Consider the following 23,637-nt stretch of genomic DNA (forward strand, 5'->3'; position numbering starts at 1 on the left):
AACTTAACAAAATTAGTTGTCTTTTGCCTGTTGTGTGACAAATAGTGAATTAAGTGGTGGAGATAAAAAATAAATACACAAAATATAGTGCTTTCACTCATTGAGAGACATAAGCAGATAATTACAACATAAAATGACAAATCTACTGAAGATACATAAAAGCTACTGTGGAAGTAGAGAGAAAGTTACCCAATCCAACAAGAAATATGAGTAGAGCTCAAGGAAGGTTTCTTGAAAGAGGTTATGCTCTAGAAGAGTCTTAAGGGATTAGGAAGAGTTAACCAGGTGAAGGGAATAGGGACATTTTAAATGGAGGGGTCAACCTGAGCAAAGACACCGACAGGATAGACAGTATAGCATATGATTGAAATTACCAAAAACTCAGTATTGTGGGAGAGCAAAGCTTGAGACAGGTGGTCATGTAAGATTAGAACAAAGAAATAAAGCAAACAATATGAAACCATTGGCAAGTTTTGTTAGGGAAGTGATATGGTCAGAATTGAATTTGAATGCATTCTTCTGTCCGCTGTGTGAGGCTGGGTTTGAGCACATAGCTCTAGAGGCTGGGAAACCATTGCAATAATCTAGGACTTGCTAAATAAGTATATAAGTAGCTATGGGGATGAAGAAACTGACTCAAGTTTATTTAAGAGGTGAAATGCACAGCTCTTGGTGATTATTCGGATATAAGAGACTAGGGAAAAGAAAGATTCAAGGATGAGCCCTCAAGTCCCAATTTCTATTTGCTGTGATTGGGTGAATGGTGTGTTCCTGACTCGGTCAAGAATTAATTATAGGAAGAAGGAGAAAGTTTGAGGGAGGGAAATAATGAATTAGACAATGAGCACATCTCTTTAAGTTATTTGTTGATATCCTGACTTGTTCCAAAGAATTTAGGGCAGTGCATGAAACTAGAAGTTCCTATAGGACAACCAGGTGGAGGTGACCAGCAGGTTCTGGGACCCCTTCAGAGCTGGAGAGAGATATTAGAGTATTGCTGACATAATACCATCAGGACTACCAGAGTGTGCTACCACTTTTGCTAGCAATCAATAGTCTGAAAGTGGATTTGCTCAAGAAATTGCAGGAAGTGGAAGAAATGTGATTTGATGGCAGAACCTTGAGGAATATTAACGTTTAAGAAGTAAAGAATGACAGCAAAATTCATGGAAACGGCTAAGAAAGAGTGCTCAGAGATGCATAAACTGATTAAAGACAGAGGGGCAGAGTGGTGTAATGGAAACCTATAGTCGAAAGTTTCAAGACAAAGGGAGTAATGAACCTTGTCAGATGAAACAGAGACATCTGTCTCATAATGTCCACTGAACATTACAATTAGGATTGTTCTTCAAGAGTGTTTCAGCGGGGTGTTGGCAGTAAAAGCCAGACTTGAGTCCATGAAGAAATGCATAAGGCTAAGTAGCAATAACTCAATCCCAAGAAATAAGAATTACAAGGAAGAGGAGAGAAGGGCTGATATAAGAATGGTGTGTAGTCAAGGGAGGATTTTTATTTAAGATGCAGGATATTTATTTATTTATGTTTCTAAGCTATTATGTTACTCTAATAGAAAAATGAGGCTGAAGGCCCAGGACAGAGAAGATAATTGATGGAGGAAATCATAAAAACAGGTAAAAGAGAATTGATTCAATGCAGCAATTGGAAGGGACAGGACCATTTTACTCTGTAAGACTAACAGGAAGAGGAGAGATTTAATTTTGTACATGTAAATAAGTTGGTAGATAAAGAGGACAAGGTTGAGAGAGAGCATACATATGAGTTCATCTCTCTCTTCAAAGTAGGAAACTTTCCCTAAAAATAGTCCCAAGAGCTCTCTTTATCACCATTTGTACTCCTATGGAACTATTTTTCAATGATTTCTTAAAAATGCTCTAGATTGCCTTTTATTTCTACACAAAACACACACATATAATTTTTAATCAGACTATTTACTTCCTTGAAAATTTAATTTGAGTGCACATTGGCCAGCACATACACATAAAGTGGGCTCACTCTATGGCTGAAGAATAAATATAGATTCAGTAGTAAATTCAAGCACTCTAGAATATCACATAGCAATATACATGATTACAAAATTACAAGAAAAGTTAAATTAAAAGAATAAATAATAGAAAGAAACGAAGAATCATTGCCTGTTTCCAGCTCATCAGGAAAAGACATGAGCAATTGTATAGGCTTTTAATTCTTTGAGATTTTCCTGTATTAACTAAAAAGAAAAAAGAAGAGAAGTAGAGAGAGACGAGAGAAAAGAAAGATACAAGTGTTGAAAAATAAATATTATTTTGCTACCTTTTGAATCCTCCATGACACCCAACATGGTGCTTGGTATATGACAGGCATCAGTAAATATATATTAATGGGTTGATAAAGGAGTCATATATGTGATACACAGAAAAATGTGTAACTCCTTCGCTGTAACATCACTGCTAATAGTGAAGAACCCCTGAGAATTAGAAATAATTAAAATAAGAACTGGAGCAGCACTCTAGGGACATTGTGAACCCATGTGAAAGGTCACATGATAGCTCCTTCCTGCCCCAAGGCCTCTAGGTGTTTTGACAGGCTTTATAATTGTGTCACCATGTGCTTTGCTGTGGATGATGGGCCTCTGCCTGCTCTCAGAGCCTGCTCAACTGTGCAGGGGCCCATGGGAAATACAGCCAGTCCTGTTTGGCTTTGGTTCAATTTCCACTTCTATAGATAGCCATAAAACTCAAATACAATCTAAGGAAGCGAGATATTTTGTAAACAGGAAAACAGGATTGCCATTTGTCCTGGTTTCACCCCGATGGTGGGAGCAAATATAGTGATCCCTTTGCAACAAAACAAAAGTTTCCCCTAAAAGCTCCATTCCTCCTCTTCAGGGATCTGCCTGGAGCCTGGCTGAGAATGTGCAGTTTGGCCAGAGCAGTCTTTGCTTTCTCCTCCCTTTCCTTCGCCATCCTGTTTAAGGGACTGACAAATATTAACTTACAAGCTCAGGCAAAGATCCTGTTCCTGATTCAGTCCTGCTCACTAAAGCTGCAATAAGGTACAATTCTGTATCATATAGTTCAAAGTTGCTAAGAGACCAGATCTTAAATATTCTCACCACAGAAAAAGAAATAATTATGTGACATGATAGAGATGTTAGCTGACACTATGATGGTGATCACATTGTGTTCCAAACTGTATCAAGTCAACACATTGTACACCTTAAACTTACATAATGTTACATGTCAATTATATCTCAATAAAATAAACAAACAAGCAAAAAAAAGATTTGCTAGCAGTGCAGTTACATGAAGTCAGTTCTAAGAGTTTCAGACACCTCTCAGTCCGTCAAACTACGGTGGTTTTCCTGGTTAAGTCCTTTTCTGTAGTTGCCAAATCCACGGGCATGGCTTTTGTCCAGATGTCTGATTCGCTCTCTATTTCTCCTCTGGGCTGTTCTTGTTCTTTGTGTTCTGATGAGTGACTCACTATCAGCTTCCTTGGTCCTTCCCAACCCCTCCTCTCCACAGTTCCACCCCTGCCAGAACTTTTTCAAACCCTGTTTTAGGGGAAAGGACTGGAATGTTGAAGACATATCCACTTAGACACCTTCATCTGAGGAAGAAGGAATGCTTGCAAATTTATTTAACTAACAATTATTTAGCACCTGCTAAAATTTTAAGAAATTTTCTGAAGGTAGAAAAGTAACAGAAATTCTGTTTATAAAAGAACAGTTCTCCCTTTGCATATATAACAGAATTAGTTTGATTAGTGTGTGAAGAAAGCGGTCAAGGGAAAAAATATAAGATGGTGAAGCACTGCATCACAGTGGTCCTCATCAGAAAAACTCAAAAGGAAATATTTTACAATTTTAGGAACTTCCACTTCTACAAATTGTCTACTGGAATAAAAACATAACAATATAAGGATATTTATCAAAGCAGAATTTGTCACAGCAAACCACTGGAAATGACCTTTGTACCCATCAGTGGAAAATGGTTGAATGAAATACATATCCACACCATGGAATATTACATAGATATTCGTAAGGTCTAGAAAGCTATTCAAGATATGATGTTAATTTTTTTAAAAGGAGTTGAATAGTACCAGCTATAATTTAATCCTATTTTTCCTTAAAAAAGTGTGACCTTTGTCTGTATTTCTATTGGTGTGTCTATGATTTTTCATGCATTGGATAAAGTATAGAAGAACAGATACCAAATTGTTCACATTGATTATGTCATGTAAGAGATTAGGAGGTTAACACATCTGTATTGTTGATGTTTTTAAACTTGCATTACATTTGTAATTTTTAAATTAAAACACCTAAAAATTTCAAAATACCTCAGCTCATCCAGAATTTCGACATCCCAATGGATTATATGAGAAAGCTTAAGAGTAAATAAAATATATGACTTTGTGGCAGGAAATAGTTGTAAACTCATTTAACCTCTTCGAACTCTTGGAAATAGGACATGTAATTTTGTTCTATTTACAAAGATATTTGTTCTACTACTCTGTCTCTCTTACCACATTAGGAGACCTTAGCAGTGTTGATCCATTTTGAAGATCCACACAAACTTTAAATAAAGAAGTAGCATGCCTACTTACTTCCCTTCTGACCACTGTCCCTTGTTAACTTTTAAATCAAACGTTTTTTTTTCTAGAAGGAGCTGCCATCCCATTTTTAAGGGGGAGTGAACACAGATCTTTTATAGGAATGGTCTTATCTGCTGGCCACTGGACATGTGTTAAATTCAAGCGTGCTACTCTGACATGTAGAAAAATAAGGTCATTCTTCTACGCATTAATGATTTGTGAAATCTGAATCTTTTCTGTGTATCAAGTATTTCATTTCAAAAATTTTAATTGGGACAAAAACCTAAAAACATTGAAAATGATAGACCGCTTTTAGGCAGTAAAACAGTTCTTCATGATTTTCCCCTCTGTCATTTTCACGGTTGACTTGTCATTCTCATGAAATGGCAGGACTGCTCATAGATTGACTGCCATGGTTGGCATCTCACTGGAAGGTATGATTTAAAATAGTTTGATATAAACTAAGAGATGTTTACTAAGATACTGGGATCTAGAGCTGTAGAGGTTGAGAATTTTAAAAAATCTTAATTTCTATATATACAATTCAGTGCTGCTTCCAAGGCGGTTTCCTTACACACACACATGCACACACACACACGCACACAAAATATGTATTTTATTGCAGTTAAATATTGTGAACTGGAAGCTTACTATCATCTTAGTCCCCATTTTCTAAAATTATATTCTAACTGTTAAACACCTCAGTTCAGGAACCTACTTTGTGCTCCAGTGTGTTAATTCTTTATCACAATATTGTGTACATAGAAAGTGTTCAATAAATATTTGTTGAACGGATAATAGAATTTCGTTATACAACTTGTTATGACTCAGGCATGGTATTTTTCTACTCAACTCAGTACAGCTGCAATACTAATGAATGATAGAAAGAACAAAGTTCTGAAAATAGGTAAATGATTTTGATGCTAAAAATCTGATGTGTGTGTGGCCACACGCACACACACACACACACCACACCTGTATAAAGCTTTGTACATAAAACAAAACTTATATAAAATAATGCAATACCTTTTCTTTTAAACTAGCACTTCTTGCTTCCAAAATAGGCTAAGTAATGCAAAAAGTTTAGAAAGAATCAAAGTCAAATTAAAAAGGATGACAAAAGGTGTGTTTTAAAAGTTTCTGTAAATCAGTATTTTGAGGAAAGGATGAAAATAGAACAAGTAATGTTGATTGTTTCATTAAAAAATCAGTTTATTACAAGTGGTTACAGTATAGGTTAAGTTTCTCTATTCCAAATTTATCAAGGGTCAGAGGGCACTCTCAGTGAGTGATTAGGTATTTGGGGGTCTGTGCAGCCATGAGGTCTAAAGCCAACAGTCCTCTAGGACAGCTGTCCCCACCAGGGACATGGTTTCATGGAAGACAATTTTTCCATGCAAGCGGTCGGGGGGAATGGTTCAGGCGGTAACGCCAGCCATGGGGAGCCATGGGGAGCCATGGGGAACGGCACATGAAGCATCCCTTGCTCGCCCGCCACTCACCTTCTGCTGTGCGTCTCGGTTCCTAACAGGCCACGAACCAGTACCGGTCCACAGTCCGGGGGTTGGGGACCCCTGATCTAGGAGCAAAAAGGAAATCATACACAATTTAACATTTTCAGAAATATCCCTCTATTTTTCTCCTCCCTGTTTTTCTCTTTCACCCACTCATTTTTTTTTTTCTCTCTTCACTGTGTACCTAATCATAAATAATCGTTTTCTTGGCTGCTAGAAACATCTCTTTTTAGCTCTTCTTTCTGCCCCTGATGTAAGGAGCTGCCTTTTTTCTCAGAACCAGAGACCAGGGCACAGACTGGTGAGTAAATCCAAGTTCTGCAAGCACCTACTCATGTCTGTGATTCTGAATTCATAACGTCTTTAATCCTTAGCAGTAAAACTGTGAGAAAATAGTTTCTCTCTTTTTGAGTCAGGCTGCATTGCTTACATGAATCCAGAACCTCTTTCAGTTCTTTTGATTTGACACTTGCTTGCCTCTCTGGCAGAATAGAGCTTTCCTACTTTTTTCAAGAAATTTGTCAGTCTCTGAAAGTGTCCCTAAACACCTCCCCCCACCACAAAATGACAACAAAAAAACAGCCTGATCAGTTAATGGTAAATGGATCAGAAACATGCGGATTAAATTCCCCTTAAAAACACAAGGGTTTAAAAATTAAGCAGAAAATTACTGAGTGAAGTATTTTTTTGCCAGATCCCAAATGCTTGAAAAATAGTTCAAGATGTTCGTTGAATGGGCTCTAGTTACCCCTCCATATTTAATTTAGGCAAAATTAATTCTTACCAGCTGAATGCTCTACTTAGTAGACTTGGTAAGAAAACAAAACAAAACAAAACAATAACAATATAGAAGAAACTTCTTATTATAAATTTTTTAATTTAAAATTTGTCCAGCTTTATTGAGGTATAATTGACCTATAATATTGTGTAAATTTAAGCTGTACAATGTTGATTTCATACACTTATGTATTACAAACTGATTATCACCATAGCATTAGCTAACACTGTATCCTGTCACAAAATTGCCATTTCTTTTTTTTTGGTGAGACCATTTAAGACTTATAATTTTTAGTATATAATCATTCAAACTGAAAACAAATTACTTTTGCTAAAGACTTTCTAGGAAGATGCGATGACTCCATTACAGCCTTTCCAGGCCACCCAAGTCACACCCCAAACTATATTTTGATAGACTATTCATAAAGCCTACTATCTATCTCCTGTATCTTCTGATGATTTCAGTTTAGGTATTTTCTTTGGTAATATGGCCAACAAATACTGTGGGATGATGGGAATAGCTGTGTCAAGAACGTGTTACTGAAAGAAAAATCCCTTCCTGAGATAACTTTGGCCTTTAGTGATAATAAGGATTTCTATTTAGTTACTTCATCACCTGGCCTTGTAAGTACTGGTCTCCTCAATCTTAATGAGAGATTCATCCTATCCTAACAGATAGGTCCAAGACTAGGTAACCAATAAATAAGTGTGTTTACTGAAAATTTAAAGTTGATAATAAATAATTGACATAAATGATATACTTTTCCCCAAATAAATACATTTTCTAGGTATAGAAGTCTGATAAAGTCAAATGGATAAGGAGAATGAAAAAGAGAAATTGTTGGAGAGGGAAATGAAAGAAAGAGGGGATCCTTGACCACCCTCTGTCAAATCAAACACCTTATGATTTGGGGCCACTTTAGTTGTAACAGCACACATTTTAATGGGAAGAAACTTGAATTTCTAGGCTAGAGCAGATTCCTCATTTTTCAACTTGCAGGTATTTCACTCAATAGCTTTAGTTTAGAAAATTATATGATAATAAGTGCAGTTTATTAATTTTCTATTACTGCCATACCAAATTACCACAAACCTAGTGGCTTAAAACAATACATATTTATTATTTTACAGTTAGGCAGGTAAGAAGTTAAACATGGGTCTCGATGTGCTAAAATCAAGGTGTCAGCATGTCTCCATTCCCTTTGGAGGCTCCAGGGGACAAGCCATTTGCATGCTTTTTCTAGTTTCTAAAGGCTGCTCACATTCTTGGGTTCATGGCCTTATTCCTCCATCTTCAAAGCCAGCAATGCTGCATCTCTTTGACCTTATATCTCTTTGTTTCTTCCCCCTCCCTCTTTTGTTTATAAGGATTCTTGTGATTAATTGGGCCCACCCAGGTAATCCAAGATAATCTCTCTATTATAAGGTTATCTTATTAGCAACTTGAATTCCATCTGTAATCTTAATCTCCCTTTGCCATGTAACATAACATATTCACAGTTTCCAGGGATTAGGGCATAGACGTCTTGGGGGATGGAGCATGGGCATTATTTTGCCTACTACACATTACAATCTCATTTCTAGATGGAAGTTCTATGGGAGAGAGGGATTGGACTACTGCTTTTATGGCAAACTTTTTTTCTCCATGGTTCTATGGGAGTGGAATGATATAATAAAAATCTGCCACCTTTAGTAATTTTGCCCAGTGATTTCCAAAATAGAAATGTGTCTTATCTTCTGCTTAGAGTCCAAACATTGATTTATTATGGTCAGGCCAATACATGAACTAAAAGAACCAATAAATCTTAAATTACTGAGTGACTAATGTGTGCTTAGAAGTGGACTCCTGACTAACATTTGTACAATGTTTGGGATATTTGGAAACCAAGACCCTAAAACAGACAAAAGTGGATCTACATTATAACTGAGTTGGAGACGTTATCTCTTAGTGGTTCCCAGTGTTTCCTGAACATAAGTTTAAAACGTTTTGGCAATGAGAATAAAGAAATACAGTAGAAAATAAACTTTTAAATAAGAATGGGAAAAGTATTGGCCTTTATGTGAATGTTATAAAAACTAAGCATTGTAGTAAATCCTAATCTCCTGAATTCAGAAATATAAAGTTAGGAAGGAAAACAAAATATTCAATGAGTTTTTAAAGGCACAAATAGTACTAAAAAAATGAAATATGGCAGAATTTTCCCACTATATTCAATACAACTGGAATGATACAATTTTCAATACATTTTCAGACATTAGGCACATCAAGTGTACATTTGACTTTCTCATATGTATTAATATCATCTAATATTCTTTCTATCGTCTCACCTTCTGTATTGTTTCTCTATATTATGAAGTGCTTAGCAAAATGAGCACCAGCTCATAGGTCACTGATTCTTTCTTTACAGGAAGAATAAATAATAAATAAAAATTAAATGTATTTATAAATTATGAATATTAACCTACTACATATAATATACGAAAATAAATTAAAAGGAATTAATCAGTAAATGAACAAATTTGTAAGAAAATATTAAAAATAGCTTTGAGTAAATATTTACCTCAATGTTCAGATTCTCAGTAAAACAATACTTTAAAAGTACTAAAAGAGAATGCCAATCTGAATCAGTATCTAGCTACCCAGAGATTTTTAAAAATCCTGTTTGGCCGTACATGGCTATACATTGTGATTTCCAATTTTCTCTAAGTCCTGAGTGGGAACATCTAGCTGGTCAGAGGGAGACAATGTATTAACATAAGTTTCCATAGTGGGAAGTATGGCCCAATCTCTCACCTATTTTACGACTCTTCGCAAGTTATAAAGGTATTTACATGCTGGGCAGTCAAAGTAAATGTCACTGAATTATGAAGGAGGTCTTATAGTGAAAGTTATTTATTATTATTAGCTATAGGAATGTCTATTAATTTATTGAGAAAAAATGACCAGCTGCTTTTTTAAGCCCATTATATACATCATTTAATTTATCTCTTTAAAGTACAAGGATATAGGTGTCATTATGTGAACTTCACAGTTGAGTTTCAAAGAAATGGGTAACTAGCTTGCCATAGGCTCTTACAGTTGATTCCAAACAACATGCCCCTCTGCTAGTCTCTAACTCTAACCCTAACTACACTAAAACCAACAAGATGTCTCTTTTTAAAAATACTAAACTAATAAAATCCTTTTGATGGGCTTCAACAAAGCCCAAGGGAGTGCTGCACCTTCCTCTGTTCTGTTATAAAAATGGACAAGAAGCCTTTACACACTAAATGAGTGCAGTTCAACTGGTTCATTTTTCCCCTTTACATGATGCACAATCTTACTGAAATCCTGATTTCAGTACTGAACACCAACTTTAAAATTATTTCTGGGGAAAGTGGAAAAGATGACATTTGGGTCACTTACTGTAGAAAAGAGAAGATGGAGTTAAAACTGAATACTGAGGTGCATAAGCAAAGAAAATGATCTTAAACCTCTACCTTCTCCTTTGATATAACCTAAAGGCCAGTAATTAGTTTCAAAAATCACTGGGCTTAGTTTCCAAAATATTGTGAGCTTTTTTTCCCCTCTCCAGTTCTTTAAATCCAATAGTGTTCTAAAATTATTAAGGACCAATTCCACCTGAGGAATGCCCTGGAAATTTTAACCTTAAAGAGTGTTTCTCTAATTATTTTGATTTGTTCTTGAGGGCACATATACAAAAACACAAGGAAGAAGTGAAACCTGACGCCTTTGAAAAATTGAAATCATTATTCAAATATAAGGTATTATTTTCATCATCAACTTTTTTCCCAATAATTTCATCAGGATAGATTTTCAATGGAATTATATAATTTTCTTAGCAATATTTTTTTGTTCTTCCTAATATCTATCTATCTCACAAGCACAAAAGTATTTTGGTGAGTGTTTATGTTAATATGGTTACAACTTTGTAGTATTTTTAATGTATATAATTTAAGGATTTGAGTCCAAATTCAAGAATAATCATAACGTACTTCTCTTCTATACTCTTTTTCTATATACTCTTTCATTTGATCTTCAAGGAATCAGGAATCCCACAATATAGACAGGAACTGCTGCTCCTTTCATGCCACAAGCTCTCCCCGAGTGCTATTATTAACAATCAAAATTCCAACAGCCTAATGCCCTCCTCTTGTATGCTGCTTGCTGATGATTCCTTAATCACTCTCTTCAGCCCAGAAACCTCCCCTGAGTTTCTGACTCAAGCATCTGGTTTTCTGCTGGCGTCTCTACCTGGATATCCCATAGGAACCTAAAACTCAACACACCTGAACACTTGTCACCTTTCCCATCACACCAGCTTTGCTTCCACCATTCTTGGGTCAGATTCAGTGAGTCCTCGACCTTGTATCCTTGGCTCGTCTCTATTTTTGCAGATTTTACTTCCCAAGTATTTCTTGGCTGTTCTCAAACCTTTCTCCCAGCTCACCAGCAAGAGACTTCTAATAGTCTCCTTTAAATCTACCCTTCACAGAGTCATCCAAGTGAATTATTTCAAACCTAAATATGACCATAGCACCTTCCACAAAGTTCTCCATTGTCTCCAGAATTAAGTCCAGGTTCCTTAATGAGTGATATAGACTCTCTATGAGCCATCCTTTACCCTTCCAGCATTTTGTTTCTCTACTCAAGTTAGCCGGAGTCAAAGTTGATCAGTGTTGTTTTGTCTCATCGCTTATCACATTTTGTACTTTGGCAACATCACATAGCTTGAGCCCTTAAAGGAGCCCTGTTTCCTAATGTTCTTTTTCCCCTTGAACTGCCTCAATCCCACTGTAAGAAGATTCTAAGGCCTAGTTAATATGTCACCTTTTCCCGAAGCCCCTTCCTGTATCCACATCCACATAAGATGAATTCTCCTCTGTTCCCACAAACTTATATGCTTTTCATTACAAATGGGCACAGGGTCGTGTTGAGCCTGAGCATTTCTTAAGGAGAATACCTGGAAATATCTGGGGTCTTTCTATTTCAGTGTCTTTGCACTCTTTTGTCCATGTGTAAATGTTTTGCAGTTCGAATGAATAGATAGAAGATACTGGAACACAGGTTTAAAACTTTTCCTTCTTCTTTTTTTTTTTTTTTGGTTATACCATGCCTTTTCTAACACTGATTCTAGCTACTTCAAAACCCAAAAAAGTACTGCAATTTTGGTAAGACAGAAATCACTGGTTTGAAATGTTACATTTTCATAGTTTGATACCATACACAATAAGTAGAATTTTAAATGAAAATTGATTGATCTGGTAAAGTGTTCATATTCTGCCCACTATTTTCACAGTTCTGGGTCCAAAATCATTATAATAAAGTTTTTACTTTAGCATTCATCAAAACTGTAAAAGAAATGTTGCCATTCATGGATATATTAGTGCAACAGGGCCCAATGCTGCTTTCAAAGACTATTTTCTTATACAGAGACATTTTATAGTCAGGCAATCATCTTGTTAAAGATTTCCTATAAAATTTTAAAAATCATTACCTGGGAGTCTGTCACTGTGGCACTAATCACACCTCTACAATTAAGCTTATTTCAGCCCTTTCAATGTAATCCTTTTTCTTTAATCAGGGGTTTATTTGGACTGTTAATGTGAAAGTTGAAATAAAAAATCTCAGCCCAGGAATGAATTCTAATAGCAGTTATAGACAAGCTGAGAAATTCTAATATTTTTCCATGAGATTTATATTAGGATGTGGGTTTAATTCCCTGCCTCTCTGCCCCCAACATTTTTTTTTTCTCTTGAATGATTTGCCTTACTTAAGGGAGACTGAAGTTTTTCCTCATGCCTTTAAGGATATCCTTCATCTACTGCATTTGGATTTTCCCTGGTATGAACACAAAAGCACAATTAATTTATTAAGCTGGAGGGAGCAAATACAGTGGCCTAGGGATGTTTTCTGTCTTTTCTACATCACTAAATAGAAGTGCAGTTTTGACTTCTGTAAGGAAAGAGGATCAGAATGTAAGTTTAACATGCCAAATAAATCAACCAGCTTTTATATCTCCCAAGAGTTTCACTAATGGAGAGGAGTTTTAAGTTCAAGGACAACATGTATCTTAACAAGTTAGTAAAATTCTGACTTTAAAATGAGTCAATTTGGTATAAAACTTTATAGTTTCACAGTGAATTCACACATATGATTGCATTAGCAACACAAAACTCCTATGAATAATCCAGGCCATCCTAAACCTCCTGACTACATCCTGAGTCCCTCTTCTCTCTGCCGCCCCCACCTCAGTTCAGAGCTCAGCCCTCTCTCACCTTAATCAATATCTTTCTAACATCACTTCAGATCATCTCTTGTCCCCTCCAATCAATTTTCCCCCTGACAGCTGAGAGACATGTTTTAAAATGATGATGCATTTTTAAATTAGAACATTTACTGGCTTCCCTCATTTTGTTTTTTAAGATAAAGAATAAAACCCTTTACATGAGTGGCAGGCATAATTGTCTGCACCCCTACATCAGTCCCCATTTCAGTTCTCCCTGACCCATCTCCTCCAGAAAGCTGGAAAAGCTAAATACTCACTTCTCCAGACTTCCTTGCACTTACAGTTAGAGGCAGGCATGTGACAGATTTCTAACCAGTGAGGTATAACTGGAAATCTGCTGGGGACTGAGAAGACTTGCTTTTGCTTTTTCAGAAAGATGTAGCTGGTGCTGCCACCTTTTCTTCACTTCCTCCTGCCTTGAATATGGTTGTGATACCTGGGGCTTCAGCAGCTGTCTTATGACCATGAGATGGCAAGTGTGAGGATGAAAGACAACACACTAATTGTGGATGGAGGAAAAACAATAACTCTGGGTCTTCAGTGACATCAGTGGAAGGCTAAACCAATGCTGGTAATTGCCTACCTTTAAAATTTTTGTTATTGAACCCACATTTTTTAAACCCCTGTTAGTAGGATCTTCTGTTACTTGAAATTGAGTATCCCTAATAGAAATACATGGCTTACAATGTTTTCCATAATTCTCCCACCTTCCAGAGACACTGGTATTCTCTGAGTTCCTAAAATGTTCCTCCCTGACTTGATGATTTTCCTATTACATAATGCAGTTGCCCACCCTGCACATTTCACCTAATTAAATCCTACTCAGCCTTCAAATCTCAATTAAAATATGTCTTTCTCCAAGATAGTTTCTCTGATCCCTAAATTAGGTCATCTCCTCTAGTTATATACTCTTATAGCTTCCAGTGATTGTCTTTCTTGGCACATATTATATTGTGACTGCATATATATATTCATATGAGCATTTAATAATGTTACCTTTTTCACAAGACTATAAGATCTGTTAGAGTAGAAAGCATTAAATTACTTCAAAGAAGGAAGGAAGGAAGGAAGGAAGGAAGGAAGGAAGAAAGGAAGGAAGGAAGCTGATGAGAACTGAATCTCAAATTTCAAGTTAAACTTGGACTCTCCTTTGATTTCATAGCTTTCTATTTCATATGTAAAAAGGAAGCAACCTAAAGTGAGTGGTCCATGTTTTTTGAAACGCAATATAAAGACATCATACTGCACTTGTTGCAAAAAGTCTTGAGAGAAACATATTTATTTATTTATTTTTAAAGTTCAACCTGATTTTTGTATTGCAGTATAATTGACATACAAAATTATATTAGTTTCAGGTGTAAAACATAATGGTTTGACATTCGTATACATTGCCAAAATGATCAGCACAATAAGTCTAGTTACCATCTGTCACCACACAGTTATAATTTTTTTGTGTATGTGATGAGAACTTTTAAGGTTTACCCTCTTAACAGCTTTCAAATATGCAGTACAGTATTATTGACTATAGCCACCATGCTGTACATTAATTACATCTTCGTGACTTATTTATTATATATCTGGACATTCATACCTCTTTATTCCCTTCACTCATTTCGCCTAGTCCCAACACCTACTAAAAACATATTTATTATTTCTTCATTATTTTGGTTTTCTTTTTTTAATATATAAATTTATTTATTTAGTTTTGGCTATGTTGGGTCTTTGTTGCTGCGCTCAGGCTTTCTCTAGTTGCGGTGAGCGGGGGCTGTTCTTCGTTGCGGTGCCCGGCTCTAGGCACTCGGACTTCAGTAGCTGTGGCTCAAGGGCTCTAGAGCTCAAGCTCAGTAGTTGTGGTGCACAGGCTTAGTTGCTCCATGGCATGTGGGATCTTCCCAGACCAGGACTCGAAAGTGTGTCCCCTGCATTATCAGGTGGATTCTTAACCACTGTGCCACCAGGGAAGTCCTTATTTTGGTTTTCTTTTAGCTCATTTAATTTTGTCTTTTTTTTTTTTTTAAAGTTGAGTTTATGATTCTGTTATAGATTGGTGTTTGGTTTTCAACACAGCATTTTCAACAGCAAGGAATGGGAAGAGTGATCAGTCTTGACACTGGATTTCACAACTTGCTTAGGGTCCAATAGATTCCCAGAAGTTCATTCATGGTCTGTAAGGGGACATGAATTTCTCTGAAATTTTATACCAAATTTTGTACGTACATGTATTTTTCTTGAGAGGGAATCAAGAGCTTTAATCAGATTTTCAGTAGGGTTTCAGTTCTAAAGTAGGTTAAGAAGCATTGGGTTACTAAATACAGTGGTGGTATTAGAAATCAGATGTCATATCCTCTTAAAAAAGATTAACTTATTGGTGTTTACTAGATGTATGTTTTGGAGAGGTACATTTGCAGTATAAATAAATCTATGTCATGATCAGCTGTGTTTTATGTGGTTTCTAAAAATCATTTGGCTAATTAATGTTTGTTAACCTGCCTCTTTGTGATGGGCTAAAAGAGTAACACTTTATATATGCCAGACACTGTGCTAAACTTATTAAATGCACTATCTCATTTATTTTTTCTAGAAAATCTACAAGGCTATTATTATTATTCCCCTTTTCCAGATGAGGAAACTTCGTCTCTAAGATTTCCAATAACATATTCACTGTCAAAGCTGAATTCAGGTGCAGGGAGAAAGTAAAGAAAAACATATGTTCAACCTTCAAGAAAACCAAGACTTGTGTAAATGAGAAAATAACGATCATTTGAAAGTAATGTATGATAATGGCCAAAGATATAGTAAATATATAGTAAATAATAATAAGCATATTAGGATGTAAAAAAGATCCTTTGGGATTCTGTTTGGATCATGATCACTTGTTAAAAGTTGAGTCGAAGAGAAAGAAAAAATTTTAATCAGCAGGAATTATGTGACCAATATCAGGATCAAGGTGAGTTCAAGGGGCTGAGGACTATGGCTGGACTAGGGGATATATTCGATTGGGAAGGATGTCTGGGTAGAGTTCGATGGTCTTATGTGCTAAACTAAAATGTTTGACCTTTACCCTTAGATAATGAGAACCACTTGAAGAGTGTTTTGCACTGAGAGGTGACGTCATGCAAACTGTTTTTAGTTAGATTGATTTGGCACCAGTGCACTGAAAGGACTGCAAATAGGGAAGATCAGAACAAGGTGGTGAAGCCAGGAAAGCATAGAGAACTGAGGGAAAAGGTGATGCGGATAGAGCTAGAAATTTTCCGTCAAGAAGGGGAGGATTTAAAAAGTCATTCCCATGGAGTTACTATGTTTAGTGTAACTTTGCCTCTTTAAAAACAAACTCTCCATGTAAAGGAGAGGCTGCTGAGGAGGCCCTACATTTGTGGGTTTCAACTCGGAAGGAAACTTCAGCTGTGTATACCTCATTTTCAACCTGTTCACTTCTATTTTTTGTGTGTGTGCTCTGACTTAATATCTCTTTTTCCTTTCCATTTTTCATTCCTTCATTTATTCAACAAACTTATTCCTGTTAAAGACCAGTCACAGATCTAATGCTGTTTGAAATACAGCAGTAAATGAGAGAGACAAGGCCTCAGCCATAATGGGGCTCATATCCTTGTGTTGATAGACAGTGACCAAATAAATGAACACATCCACAAGAAAAAGGGCAGATAATCACAATAAGGTGATGTGACAGATAATGACTGGGGGAAATTTAGGCAGAGTGTTATTAAAGTGGCCCTTCTGAGGAAGTGACATTTAAACAGAGATTTAAATGACAGGAAGCAGACAGCCATACAAAATATTGGCAAAATATATTTTCTTTAGTGTTCTGCATATAGGACATAACTAGTGCAATGGCCCCAGGATAGAAATGAACTTGGCTTGTTCCAGGAACCAGAAAGATCCAGTTAGGCTTGAATGTGGTAAGCCACAGTGGAAGTGGAAGAAAGGTAGGTAGAGACCGACAAGATAAGGTTGTTTAGGTCACTGTAATAAGTTAGGGTGTCGCCATTGCTATGAATTAGGGTGCATATTTGGGAAAGGAAACAATTGGAAAGTTTTTAAGATGAATGTGAGATGAGACCTAATTTCTACTTTGAAAAGATCACTCTGCCTACTCTCTTGACAATTAATCACAAGGGCAAGAGGAGAGGCAGGAAGATCATGGAGGAGTTTATTGCTATACTCCAGGTAAGAGATTATGATGGGGGGACTTGGCTAGGAGTTCAACAGTGAGTAGTAAGAAATGTTGAGAATTGGGATGTGTTTTGAAGGCAAAGTTGGTAGCATTTAATGATGGATTGGATGTGGATAAGGAAAGAGCAGAATCTAGAATAATGTCTAGATTTTTGACTTCAGGATGAATGATGGAACTAGGAATAGCTAAAATACTTAGAGTAAAGTGGGGGAGAATGAAAGGATCCTCTTGGTGTGGTAAGTTCATCTATTCTGCTCCATTTCTTAGGTTTTAGGCACACTTGCTCCTCTTTGCATAGAAAGCTGATGACTTAATAACACCGCCACCCCTTTGACATATTTCCCCCAGATGGCCAGCTGCTCTTTATTAGACTTTGGGAAGCCTTGCCTGTGTGGGCTGACTTTGGAGACAGCGCTTGGTGACTGGAGGGGACTAGTGAGGCAAGTCAGCATGGGGGTTAGTGATATTAAAAGAACTCCAAGATGTTAAAATTGGGGGATTTTAAGGTTTAGGTTTGGAGAATGAAGTTGTAATTGACAGACATTTAGACATTGAGAAAAGTAGCTCTTTTTGACAAAAAAAGAAAAAAATCAAGGCAGAAAATTTTCATAATAATACTCTGCATGAGTTAGGGACATATCAATGTGTGGAGTCCTTTATTCCTAGATTTACAAATAAGCATATTATGGAGAGTTAATCTGGTTGCTAGAGTCACTGATAAAGAAATCCACACAAGAATTTGAACTTTAAAAATAAATAATTTTTAGAAGTTTATTTGTGCCAATTTAATTCCTTGATGTTAGCTCCATTTATCAATAAGAAACTTTGTTTACAAAAGTATTCACCAGCAGGCTTTAAATAGGAAGCAATTAAATGGTGAGCCCACTTAGAAAAACACAGTGTTAATGTGACTTTTGAGGATCCCATCATCATAAATATCTAGGGAATTGTATTGTTTTCTGAGGAATTTTGGACGAATGTTTCCAGATTTGTTTAGAAATTTGTAAAGGGGGAATGGTAGGTCACCCTCTGCATTCTCATGGGTAGATATTTTTTGTATTTTGGTTCTTGTATTTTGTGTATTTTCTATTTTGTTTTTGTCAGGAAAATAATTTTTTTTTTAAAAGTCCTTTTTAGAATTCAAAATCGCTTTCTTCATTTCAGAAAGGAAGCATTGAGGAGTTGAGAAAATTTACCATAGTTGAAATTTACTTCATTTTTTTAACAGATTATTTTGAATCTGCTTTAAGAAATGCATGTGTCCTCTCTAAATATATTGTGGAAATGGTGCACTGAGTGCTGAGAAAAGAAAGTTTAGTCTTATTTTCTAGGCAGACTTTTTAACCTGACAATGCTAAATGGCGAAGAATTCTTTAGGATTATGTGTGTTTTGATAAAGATCCTGAAACAGCTGGTTATTTTCAGTCATTTCCTCACTGGGGGAAGATACTGCTGCTGTATGAAGTAAGGGAAATAGAACCTTGTTATCCCTGCAAAATTAGGGGGAAAAAGGCACCGAAAATTTCAGGAGAAGGATTCCATTTTATTTTTAAACACACACATTTTACTATTCTGTTCATAAAATGTGTATTTCAAAACGTGTGTTCATGTGACTAAAATAATCAATCTACTAGCAGTGGCAGATCCTGAAGATCGAGAGAAAATCACTTTAAAGTCTCTGAATAGGTAGTTTGTGGCCTTCCTAGTCATTTTCATGACAGAGAGTCTGGATATTTAAAAGATCTTGAACCTGCCTTTTCTGAACAAATACGGCCCTGGACTACTTGATGACTCTGATTTAAAACTCTCATCATTTCACGGTGAGGTTCCTGTGAATTCACTGTGTGGTTTGCTCTGAGGCCATGAGAATCACATCCATCAGGTACCGTCTGATTGCACACAGGTAGATGGCTGATAGACTGTTAGCCCGCACTGCTGGTTTACATTTGAGGAATTACTCTGCAAGAACAAGGCAGGTTCTATTTTTGACATTTCAGCAATGAGACCACTTGTACATTATGGCCTGATTTGATTTACTGTAAGAAAATGAGTGCTGTAATTTGTAAAAGACATTTATTACATGAGTCCAAAAATTAGAAAAAAACATGCTTAGCGTCTCTGTCCATCCCATCTGGTTTTATTTTAATCTCACTCTAGTCACATATGAAATTTTGCTTAGCTGTCTTCATTTTCTTAGTCAATCTTGATTAATGGTCTTCAAAGTAAAAATAATTGGCCTGCATCAGGGTTGTTTTATAACTCTTGTTCACAAAGAATGTGAAAGGCTGGAAAATGAGCCTAAACAGAAGGAATGCATTACGCTTGTCTTTGAGAAAGAGCAGTCCTTCACTTGTGTTTCACTGTGTATTTTTATAACAGGCGCCTCCTTGACCGTCCCTGATATTGCAGAGACATGGTGCCAAAAGCTTATGTATACTTCGTCAGACTGACCATGGCAGCTCGACATCTCCATGCAGCCGACACATGTGAAGGCAGGGCTCGGCCGGGCCAGCAGAACAGGCCTGAGAATTTCAAAAGTAAATTATCAGGAAAGCTGAGGCTATGAAACCCAGAGGTTAAAAATGGGCAGGGGGCTAATTGTCTCTGAAGTTTAAATGGCTTGTTTATAAAAGGCTTCTCCAGCATTTGTATTTTTTTCCCCTTTCTTGAAAAGTGTGTTCAACTTGAAAGGAGTTAGGGGAAATGCAGGCGCCGGGTGACCATTGTGGATTTGGAATTGAGTTCTGCTTGCCTTCAGGGCCCCCACTTCTGGGAGAGCTCGTCAGTTAAAAGGGGGTCAGAAATACATTTCAGTTCATAAAAAAAGAAAACAACCCTCTGAGAAGAAAATTTCTTTCTTAACGTAGAATTTTTGTAAATGGATATGTCTCCTAAAAAGCTAGTCATTTTATGATTATACTGATTAGGAAATTAACAGCAAGAACTTTCCAGCTTTTCATTAATCTCATTACTATGCTCAATTAGCCAGTGGTTTTTTTAGGAATTTCAAATGTTTTTATATTTGCTATTTTAAAAACAATTAAATTTCCTCTAACTTTCAATTCATGTTGGATATAACTCCAGACACCAATAGACCAATGTCCCACACCAAGCTAATATCCCTCGAGAAATGCAACCATCATTTTCTCTTTCACACAGCCCCAGGAGGAGGGATGCTACGTCACAGAGGTAATCCAAAATGTGGAAGGGGTGCGGGACAGTTTCCTGATGTGAAGAAAAACTCCTGGAGAGATTGGTGTAACTATAGTAGAGCCTTGATTGAAGACCTACTGTGTCCCAAGTGTTTTCATAGAAGGAAAATGAGTTCTTTTTCAATTGGAAAGATCAGATCCTTCTGACATCAAGGTCAAGGTTGTAGCCATAGACAAAACTGGTTTGAGAATTCCAACCCAGCCTCCTCCCATCCTCCCACATGTGTAATTTTTCCCAGTACTTTCTGGGACTCTCACTTTCACTCAGATTCCTCAATCCCTGTCCCTGTCTTTTTGTGTCCCCTGAGCCTTCTACTGCTTTCACAGTGCTGCTTCCTTGTCCCCAGGGCTCACTGATCTCTCAAGAGATGGATGTGACTGAGATTTGGCTGGTGAATCGAGTTCCCTTTTTTCACTTATCATCCGATAGTTTCATTTTCAGAGCAACGGGGCAATCACAGATAATTTCCCAGTCTAACACACCTACCCATCCACCAACCCCAACACATACCCCCCATAATCTAGTCAATGCTATCTATTTGCAACGCTTGTTTACTTATTTAGAAATGTATCACAATAGTTCTGACATTTCCTTGTTGCTTTCTGAGTGTATGTCATTGCACCAAGCACTTTAGAGTTTGTCCACCACCTGGTTTATGCTAAACTAAAAATAAATATTTGAATATATTATCTCAGTTAATCCTTATAACAGAGCTAAGAAATGCATATTTTTATCTTTATTTTACAGGTGAGTGAACTTAACTTTGGTTAGGAAAACTATTCATGTAACTATTTTAATACAGAGCCCCTTTTTATTAACCTCTACATCAGGGTTTCTAAACTTGGAACTATTGACATCTGGGGCCAGATAATCCTTTGTTGTGGCACCTGTCCTGTGCACTGTAGAATGTTTAGCAGCATCCCTGACCTCTCCCTATTAGATATCAGTGTCACTCTCCCTGTCCCCTTCCCAAAACGAGTATCAACTAAAAAATTCTCCAGACAGTGCCAAATGCCTCCTAGAGGAGAAAACCACTGCTCTACCTGTTTTCGCTGACAGAGATCTTCTCAGCTATCTATGTAATTTAATTGATCGAGACAAAGCTCTATTAGGTCACCAAGGCTTGTTGGACACTGATACAATCTCAATCATGATCTGGGGAAGAGGCAGCAATGGCTTCTCAGAGAGGCCCTGTGGAGAAGCCCATAAACCTGAGTGATTACCACCCTCCCCAGGAAGCTTGCAAAAGCCAGATAGGATTCCTGAAAATGAAACTAATGGTGATGGCTACATAATTACACATTCAAGTTTATGAAACCAAGGAAGAGGTAAAACAACATGTGACTGACTTTTTGAATCTTGAATAAACTGTGGATAAGACACTGCCCTCAATCTGCTCCCAGTCAGAGGCAAGTTAACCCTTAAGAATGCTAAGTCTTTCTCCGTCAACCCAATCAGGCTATAAGCATCAGACGCCAAGCTAACATTTTTGTCAACATTTGAAACCCCATTTTCGTGGATTATCATTCCCTAATTTTAAGTCTTCCAATCCTCAGTTTTTACTTTCACAAATGCAAAAAGTGGGTCCACTTTCAAAGAGGGGTTCTCTCATCAGTTCCTCACACCCTGGTCAGGGACCTTGATCCACACGATTCTGACTCATGGAGCATCTTTACCGTGACACTCTCAAAGACACATATCATAGCTCCTTAACTAAGTCCAATTGTCATAAGGTAGAAAGAACATCAGGCTTGCTACTGTGACACGCAAAATAGTACTGGACCTCTCGCTTAATTTGAAACTGCCACTTGACCCTGAGTTTAAAGTTGGGGAGACCTCTGGGAGGAAAGCTGATCTTAGCTGTGACCTGAATGATGACTAGTGCTATGGACTGAATTGTGTCCCTTCCAAATTCGTGTGTTGAAGCCCTAACCCTCAATGTAACTGTATTTGTGTGCACAGAGGAAAGCCAGCAAGGAGGTGGTCGTCTATAACCCAGGAAGAGAGGCCTCGACAGAAACTAACCTTGATGGCACCTTGATCTTAGACTTCCAGCCTCCAGAAGTGTAAGAAAATAAATTTCTGTGGTTTAAGCTCCCTAGTGTGTGGTATTTTGGTATGGCAGCCCTGGAGGACTAACACAACTTGAAATGAGCCAGATAAAGTGGGAGAGGGAAGATTTAGGGTGGAGGGGGGAAGGAAGTGGAGAGAACAAGCACAAAGGCCTGGAGTGAGGAAGGAGACTTGTTCTCTCCCATGAAGACAGCAAACACTGTCTGGCACATCATGTTAGTGCCTATGCCATATCTGCTCCTGGGCCCAACTTCTCAAATCCTACCCACCTTTTAACCTTATGATAGAATAGAAATGGTCTTTTCTTGGATCAAAGCAGAAAGTCTGATGCATGTGGTGAATATTTGAAACTCTTCAAAGCCATCCTTGTGTTGTCTCCAGCCCCAGTGGTATACTGTGCATGATAACTAAGATTGGGTAATGCATATAAAAAGGAAAAAGACTTTACACAGAACAAGTGCTTAGTACAGGGTGAGGTGAGCAAATGAAAAACATCACCTAATTTATTTATTCTGAAGCCCTGTAAATCAGATTCTAATGCTAATGAGTTTTAAATTTACAGAAATCAAATCTTCAAGCTGTTTGAGCTCTTATCATTTTAACTCTGTGTCAAATGGCATACTCCTTTAGGAGACTTTAAAAAAAGAAAAAGCTTTAACAACATTATATTAAACAAAGAATAACTATTATAATTGTCTTCTTGTTTCAGAGTTAACAGCTTACTTGCTCCAGAAAAGAGAAAATAATGGAAGAAAAGGAAGACCGTCATCCTTGTTTTAATTATTTTCACTGCTGTATCTTCATAGGTAAAATAAAATAAATGGTTGATAGGTCCAATAACGTTGACAGCTATGGAATGTGAAGACAAATAACGGGATTAAAAATCTACTTCTTCAGCTGAGTTTTGCTTGTCCTTAGGGGCTTAAGTAAATTAGATATGTACTAGACCCTTCCTTTTCTTATGCCCATTCTCTCTATGCTC

General features: G+C 37.0%; 1 long non-coding RNA gene across 1 annotated transcript in view; it reads left to right on the forward strand.

Annotated features, from left to right (window-relative positions):
- Positions 1–23,422, forward strand: part of LOC132352058 (uncharacterized) — a 48,312-nt gene extending 24,890 nt beyond the window's left edge. The window contains exons 2-3 of the long non-coding RNA XR_009498572.1: positions 22,545–22,648; positions 23,365–23,422. This is a non-coding gene — a long non-coding RNA (uncharacterized LOC132352058). The remainder of the gene's footprint in view (positions 1–22,544; positions 22,649–23,364) is intronic.
- Positions 23,423–23,637: the final 215 nt, after the last annotated feature.

Source organism: Balaenoptera ricei, chromosome 17 (genome assembly GCF_028023285.1).
Source record: "Balaenoptera ricei isolate mBalRic1 chromosome 17, mBalRic1.hap2, whole genome shotgun sequence".
Classification (NCBI taxonomy): Eukaryota; Metazoa; Chordata; class Mammalia; order Artiodactyla; family Balaenopteridae; genus Balaenoptera; species Balaenoptera ricei.